Genomic DNA, 6000 nt, shown 5'->3' with positions numbered 1-6000 from the left:
GGGGAGGGACGGCGGGAGGGAGGGAGGGATGGAGGCGGATCCGCCGTCGCAGCCCGCCCCGGGGCCGCCTCCCCGCACCGCGCTGCTGCATCGAGCGGGGACCCCCGGCCGTACGGGGAAGGGACCCCTCGGCTGTATCGGGCAGGGACCTCCCAGCTGCACCGGGCAGGGGTCCCCTGGCTGCACCGGGCATGGACCCCCTGGCTGCACCGGGAAGGCAGCCGGTGCACCAGGAGCAAGGCAGGCTGAAGTCCCTGAGCAGAGCAGCATTCCCTTGGGGAAGTCACCGAGCTCTTGGGACAGTCACCGAACCCTGGGGATCGGTACCAAGTCCTAGGAACAGTCACCGACCCTTGGGGACAGTCACCAACCCCCGGGGACATCACTGAGCCCTCGGGAAGTCACCCAGCCCTTGGGACGTGCACCAAGTACCTGGACTGGGAATTAAAGACCATTTAGCCCAGATCGGTGCACACACAGGAGCAGGCAGGAAGGCCAAGGTGGTGGCCATGGGTACAGTTGCCCCCAGCACCTCGTGGAGACCATGTGCCAGGGTGAGCTTGGGACACTGTGTCAACTTTCCAGGCTCCTGGCACAGAAGCAGGCTGTGGACATCTACCTTTGCCCCCTCAGCTCTGGGGTCCAGGGCACATTCCAGCACTGTTACCAACCATGGCATGGCCCAGAGTGGGAGAAGCTCCCATGGCCCCAGTTAGGGGATGCCAAAGCAGGTATGCTGCCCTGTGAGCCCCAGCTGAGACCAGGCACCCTCCCAGGCACCACGAGCTGTGGCAAACCACTGGTGCCATTGGGGGCAGCCCTGTGGGTGCCCATGAGTGGTGAGTCTCAGAGTGGGGATCTCATGCCAGAGTGAGCCCATGCCACCATGCCCTGCAGAGCTGGGGAGTTAGACTTGCTGCTGGGAACAATTTAGGAAACCAAAATGCTCCCCAGCCTTGGCCCTCTTCAAGTCTGTCCTCTCCTCTCTGCACCACCCAGCACCATCTGAAGGTAGCTGTGAATTAACCCTGACTGCACCATAGAAACCTCCCCCAGAGCCTTGCTGGCTCTCACAAGGGAGTGCAACGGACAGCCCTGTGTCACATGGGGATCCCCTGCATGGCACAGGGCACCCTGGTGTGACATGGAGCTCACTGGGGACCACACAGAGCATACTGTGTGTGCACATGGTGGATGGTACACAACCTTGCCAGTCCCTCTGCACTCTCAACCCAAGTTGAGCCTCCTGGAGCTGAGGGCATTAACCTGTGGCCAAGCTGGATTGAGCCCAGAGAGTCCTGGCACAGCTCCATGCTGATGGCTGGGGCAGTGTCACTGACAGCTGCTGGGGCATCTCTCACCCACAGCAAGCACTGCTAGAGACAAACCCTCAGGAGATCCCCAGCCTCCTGTGGGGCATGCAGGGGGGGATGTGTGCTTTCCCCACATTTTTATCGGGGTGATCAGGGAGAAACTGGGCTCCATGGCAGCGGGAGGGTTCCCTTTGCTTTCCCTTTGCAGTCAGTGCTGCAGGAGAGAGCTTTTGGGTCTGGGGAGGTGGAAGTGCCACAGCCCCAGGGGACTTTAGGGCATCCTCCTGAGAGTCACCCCCTCCCCCCTTTAAGAACCCAGGCAGGAGCCAGGTGCCCAGCCTGGGGGAAAGCCACACATATAAACATGGCTTTGTTTTCACACAGAGCCAGGTTTTGCAGGGCACATTCCCTGACCCTAAGGTTCCGTGCACCCCAGGGCCCTCCGCATGATGCTTGCCCTGCTCTGGGGGACCAAAGCAAACCCTCAGCATCCTCTGTGCAGGATGGAAGTACGGAGCACCCTCGGCGGCTCCCCGGGTTTGGAGGCCAATGGATGCCAGGCGGGGTGGGGCTCCCCGGGGTGAGCTTGGTTGCGGGGCAGGGAAAACCCCGCCCGTAGGACCAGGGCCACGCAGCCAATAAGAGCGGCGGCCCGGAGTGGAGTGATTCTGCATCACGGCTCAGGGCCCGCGATTACATCATGCCGGTCCTGCGGGGATGGCAGCGGGGCCACGTGGTTGCTCCAGAGTCACTCAGACGTTCTTCCTGAGCGCAGGCTGAGGAGGAAACCACAGGGATGAGACGGAAAACAAACTGACCCCCCCAGGGTGGTTGGGCTTTGGCCACCGGGCCGGCCGGGCAGGCTCGAGTGGCTGCAGCGAGCTCGGGCGGCTGCATCCGGGCTGGCTGGCAGCACAGGGCTCGCCGGTAGCACAGGGCTCGCCGGTGGCGTGGAGCGTTGTCCTGAGTCACACTGGTGGCAGCGGCAGGCTCTGCGTCGCGCTGTGCTTCAGCTGCCGAGCACAAATGTGGCTCCCTGCGTGGAGCATCCCTCCCTCATCCTGCTGCCCCTCTGCTCCCCCATAATGCTGTGCTCCAGATGGAAACAAGCCCCTCAGAGAGACACAAGCCCTCTGGACATTTGGCACCTGCCAGCACACCTTAACCCTGCTCTGAAACCAGCCAAGCCCCGGGCAGCCCCGCTCCCAGCCTCACATCCCACATGCTCCGGGGGTTGGTTTGTTTTGCTCCGGCAGAGCTTGGCGTTAATCATTAACCCGTGGTGCAAACAGATTGAAAGCCTCTTCTCTCCTTCACTACCTGTAACTCTGCCCTGACAACTACCCCTTCCTGAGCCATGGCTTGGGTAAACACACAGCTGGGGCCGGTGGCACTCCAAAGCACTGCACAGCCCCTGCCCCGGGGTTATTTACCCCAAAATGATGTGGGAGGAGGTGAACGCACCCGTGGCCACTTCCCGTTCACACCAGGAGCCAAACTGGGTGCCCAGTGCTGAAAAGCAGGGACACAGAATCACAGCATGGTGGGGGCTGGAAGGGACCTCTGGAGATCATCCAGTCCAACCTGCCTGTTAAAGAAGGGTCTCCCACAGCAGGTTGCCCAGGATCACAACGGCCAGGTGGGTTTGGAATCTCTCCAGGGAAGGCTTCACAACCTCTCTGGGCAGCAAGCTCTAGGGCTCCAGCACCCTCACAGCAAAGAAGTTTTTCTTTCTGCTCATGTGGAACCTCCTGGGTTCTAGTTTGAGTCTGTTGGCTCTTGTCCTGCCACCAGGCACCTCTTGCCCCCCAACCCTTTAGCTCTTGCCAAGCATTAGGAAGATTATCTCTCAGGCTGCTCTTCTCCAAACTAAACAGCCCCAAGGTCTCTCAGCCTTTCCTCATAAGGGAGAAACTCCATGTGGCCAAGGGACACATACCTTGGCTGAGGCTCAGCTGGTGCTGGGCTTGGCAGTGGACTCTGTGGTGGGGGCTCTGCAGCCTGCAGTGGAGGGCAGTGATCTGCAGAAGCCCCCCGCGCATGCTGGGAGCTCACAAGGTCTCTGCAGAAGCAGGTGTGGAGGCAAGAAGCCCTCAGGGTTCACAAACACAGGGAAGTGACACTTGGTTTGGGGACTCAGGGGTCTCCATTTGTTGGAGGCTGGGGGGGCACAGGTGTGAAATATTCACACTTTGCTCCTGCTCTTACACTCTTCCCTCAGCACCTGCTTTGGTTCCTCTTGGAGACAGACTTTGGGGCTGCGGAAGACAATGTGCTGCAGCCCCCAGAAAGGCAGCAGGCCCCTGCCCTGGCAGCCTCTGTCCTGCAGAGCACTGAAATGACTGACCCAGTGCTTACTGTGTGATTTCTGCTCTGTCAGGGCAGTGGCAGCTCCACACCTTTCTCAGCAGAGCTGGGCTCAGAATTTGCCCACCACAGAACAGCCCTGAGCAGGGCTGCATTTCACACATGCTCAGCTGCAAGGAGGGCAAACCCATCTTTCAACCCCCTTCCCCCAAAGCAGCTTCTAAACCACAGACCACTGGTTTTGATCTTTGTGTGTGGGGGTGGAGGGCATCATTCAAAGTGGGACCAGAGCTGGAGCACTGGGTCCAGTTCTGGGCTCCCCAGTTCAATAGAGACAGGGAACTACTGGAGAGAGTCCAGCAGGAGATAGAGAGATGCTGAGGGGCTTGGAGCAGCTCTGTGAGGAGGGAAGGCTGAGACACTTGGGGCTGTTGAGCCTGCAGAAGAGCAGCCTGAGAGGGAATGTGATCAATGCTCAGCAAGCTAGAGGGTGGGGGGCAAGGGCATGGGGCCAGACTCCTTTCTGTGGTGCCCCACTGATAGGACAAGGGGGAATGGGCACAAAATGAAACACAGGAGGTTCCATCTGAACAGGAGGGAAAAAATGCTGTGAGGACACCCAGAGAGGTTGTGGAGTCTTTCTCTGGAGAGATTCCAAACCTGTCCAGACATTATGATCCTGAGCAACCTGCTGTGGTGCCCCTAGTTCAGCAGTGGGGTTGGGCTGGATGATCTCCAGAGGTGCCTTCTAACCCTCCCCACGCTGGGATTCTGTGTGATTCTGTAAAGTAGCACCACATCACTTCTCCAGGCTTGCTGGATGGCTGCTCATCCTTCGCTGCCCATCACAGCCACTGCCATAAATGAGGATGTTGGAATGAATTCCTGGCCGATGAGTCAGGAGAAGTCACCCATCGCTTGGGCTGGAAACATCTCCTGCATTGCAGTGCACAACAGCTCCTTCCCTATCACTTTCTAGGTCACCAAGCACCAAGGTCACGAAGTTACCCCCCGAGGACCATCTGGCAAGCCCTGCAAGTTGGGCAGGTGTTGTACCAAGCACCAGGGTTGTTACTCGTGTGCTTGTCTGATGTCAGCCTTAAAAGATGTGCCAAGACCCTCCTAAAGGCACAGAGCATCTTCTGCTGGCCACAGCCTTCTCCTGGTGAGAAGACCTGGGCCTGGAGGACACTGAGGGTCTAGTTGCAGATGTCCCTGCTGGCTGCAGCAGGGGTGGACTAGGTGACCTTTAAAGGTCCTTTCCAACCCCACCCCCCCCCAGCCTGTGATTCAGTGGTCCCCAGAAGCCTGCGCTGTGTTTTGACAGGTGGGCTTCAGCCCTTTGTGTGGGGGCTGGGCGGTGAAGCAGAGCGAGACACCGCCTGACAGACAGACAGACAGACAGACAGACAGATGCCACCTCTCCAGGTCACACTAGTAGTGTCTTTATTGGAGTATCTCACATGCAGGAACCAAAGTAGAGATGATCTCTGGAGCAAGTTAAACAATGGCAGATTAGTAAGGTTGTCTTGTCCTGAAGGTAAACACTCTCTACGTGGATGCAGCAAGGGTTTGAGTGTTGAGTTTCTCTGCTTGTGGTGGATTTTGTTTCTCTTCACATAATCAATCTCTTTAAACAGTTATGTTGTCCCCCTTCTCCCCCTGCCCCATTCCCAAACAAAAAAATATCCAATATCTTCAGTAAATAAATATGATCCACTCTGATCTGGAAAGCCTACAGCTGTAATATACAGAGAAGCTCTTACAGGGCTTACATTTGTAGGGTTAATGACAGCTCATCATAACATGTGCAGAGTGAGGAGCTTGTACTCATAAAAACACAGAGCAGGGTGGGATGGTTGGCATAGCTTTGCCACTGGCTAAAGAGAACCAGCACCAGAGCTCCCAGCTGGCTCTGGCTGAAACACAACCTCACCTCTCCCCAGGATGGGGAAGAAGCCTGGGGCATGGTGTGGGGGGGCTGGGGCAGGCAGCCTGGGGATGGAGCAGGCAGGCACAGCCTACTCTGGAGGCTGCAGTTTGGGAGGGGTGAGTGGGAGACTGCTGTGTGGGCACCAGCAAAGCCTCTGGGCACCTGGCAAGGGGATTTGGTGCCTCCTCTCCTTGCTGGTGGGCAAGGGTGGGTGGGTGCCCCCAGCAGCTGAAGAGTTACCTCCAAGAAGGCCACAAATTCACTCACTGATTGCCTGCTTCATTATTTCCACAAAAACAACTGTCCTGAGAATTGTTTTGTTCCAGGGTAGGCTCCTCAAGCCTTGTGGTTGGCATTCTGGAGGTAAACAATGACTGAGCTGGATGAGGCTGGGCTAGGGATGGAGATAGCACAAGCAGTTCCCACTCTACAGGACTCCCAGCAGCC

This window comes from Dryobates pubescens, chromosome 4 (genome assembly GCF_014839835.1).
Source record: "Dryobates pubescens isolate bDryPub1 chromosome 4, bDryPub1.pri, whole genome shotgun sequence".
Lineage (NCBI taxonomy): Eukaryota > Metazoa > Chordata > Aves > Piciformes > Picidae > Dryobates > Dryobates pubescens.
The sequence above is the reverse complement of the archived record's forward strand: the minus strand, read 5'-3'. Positions refer to the sequence as shown.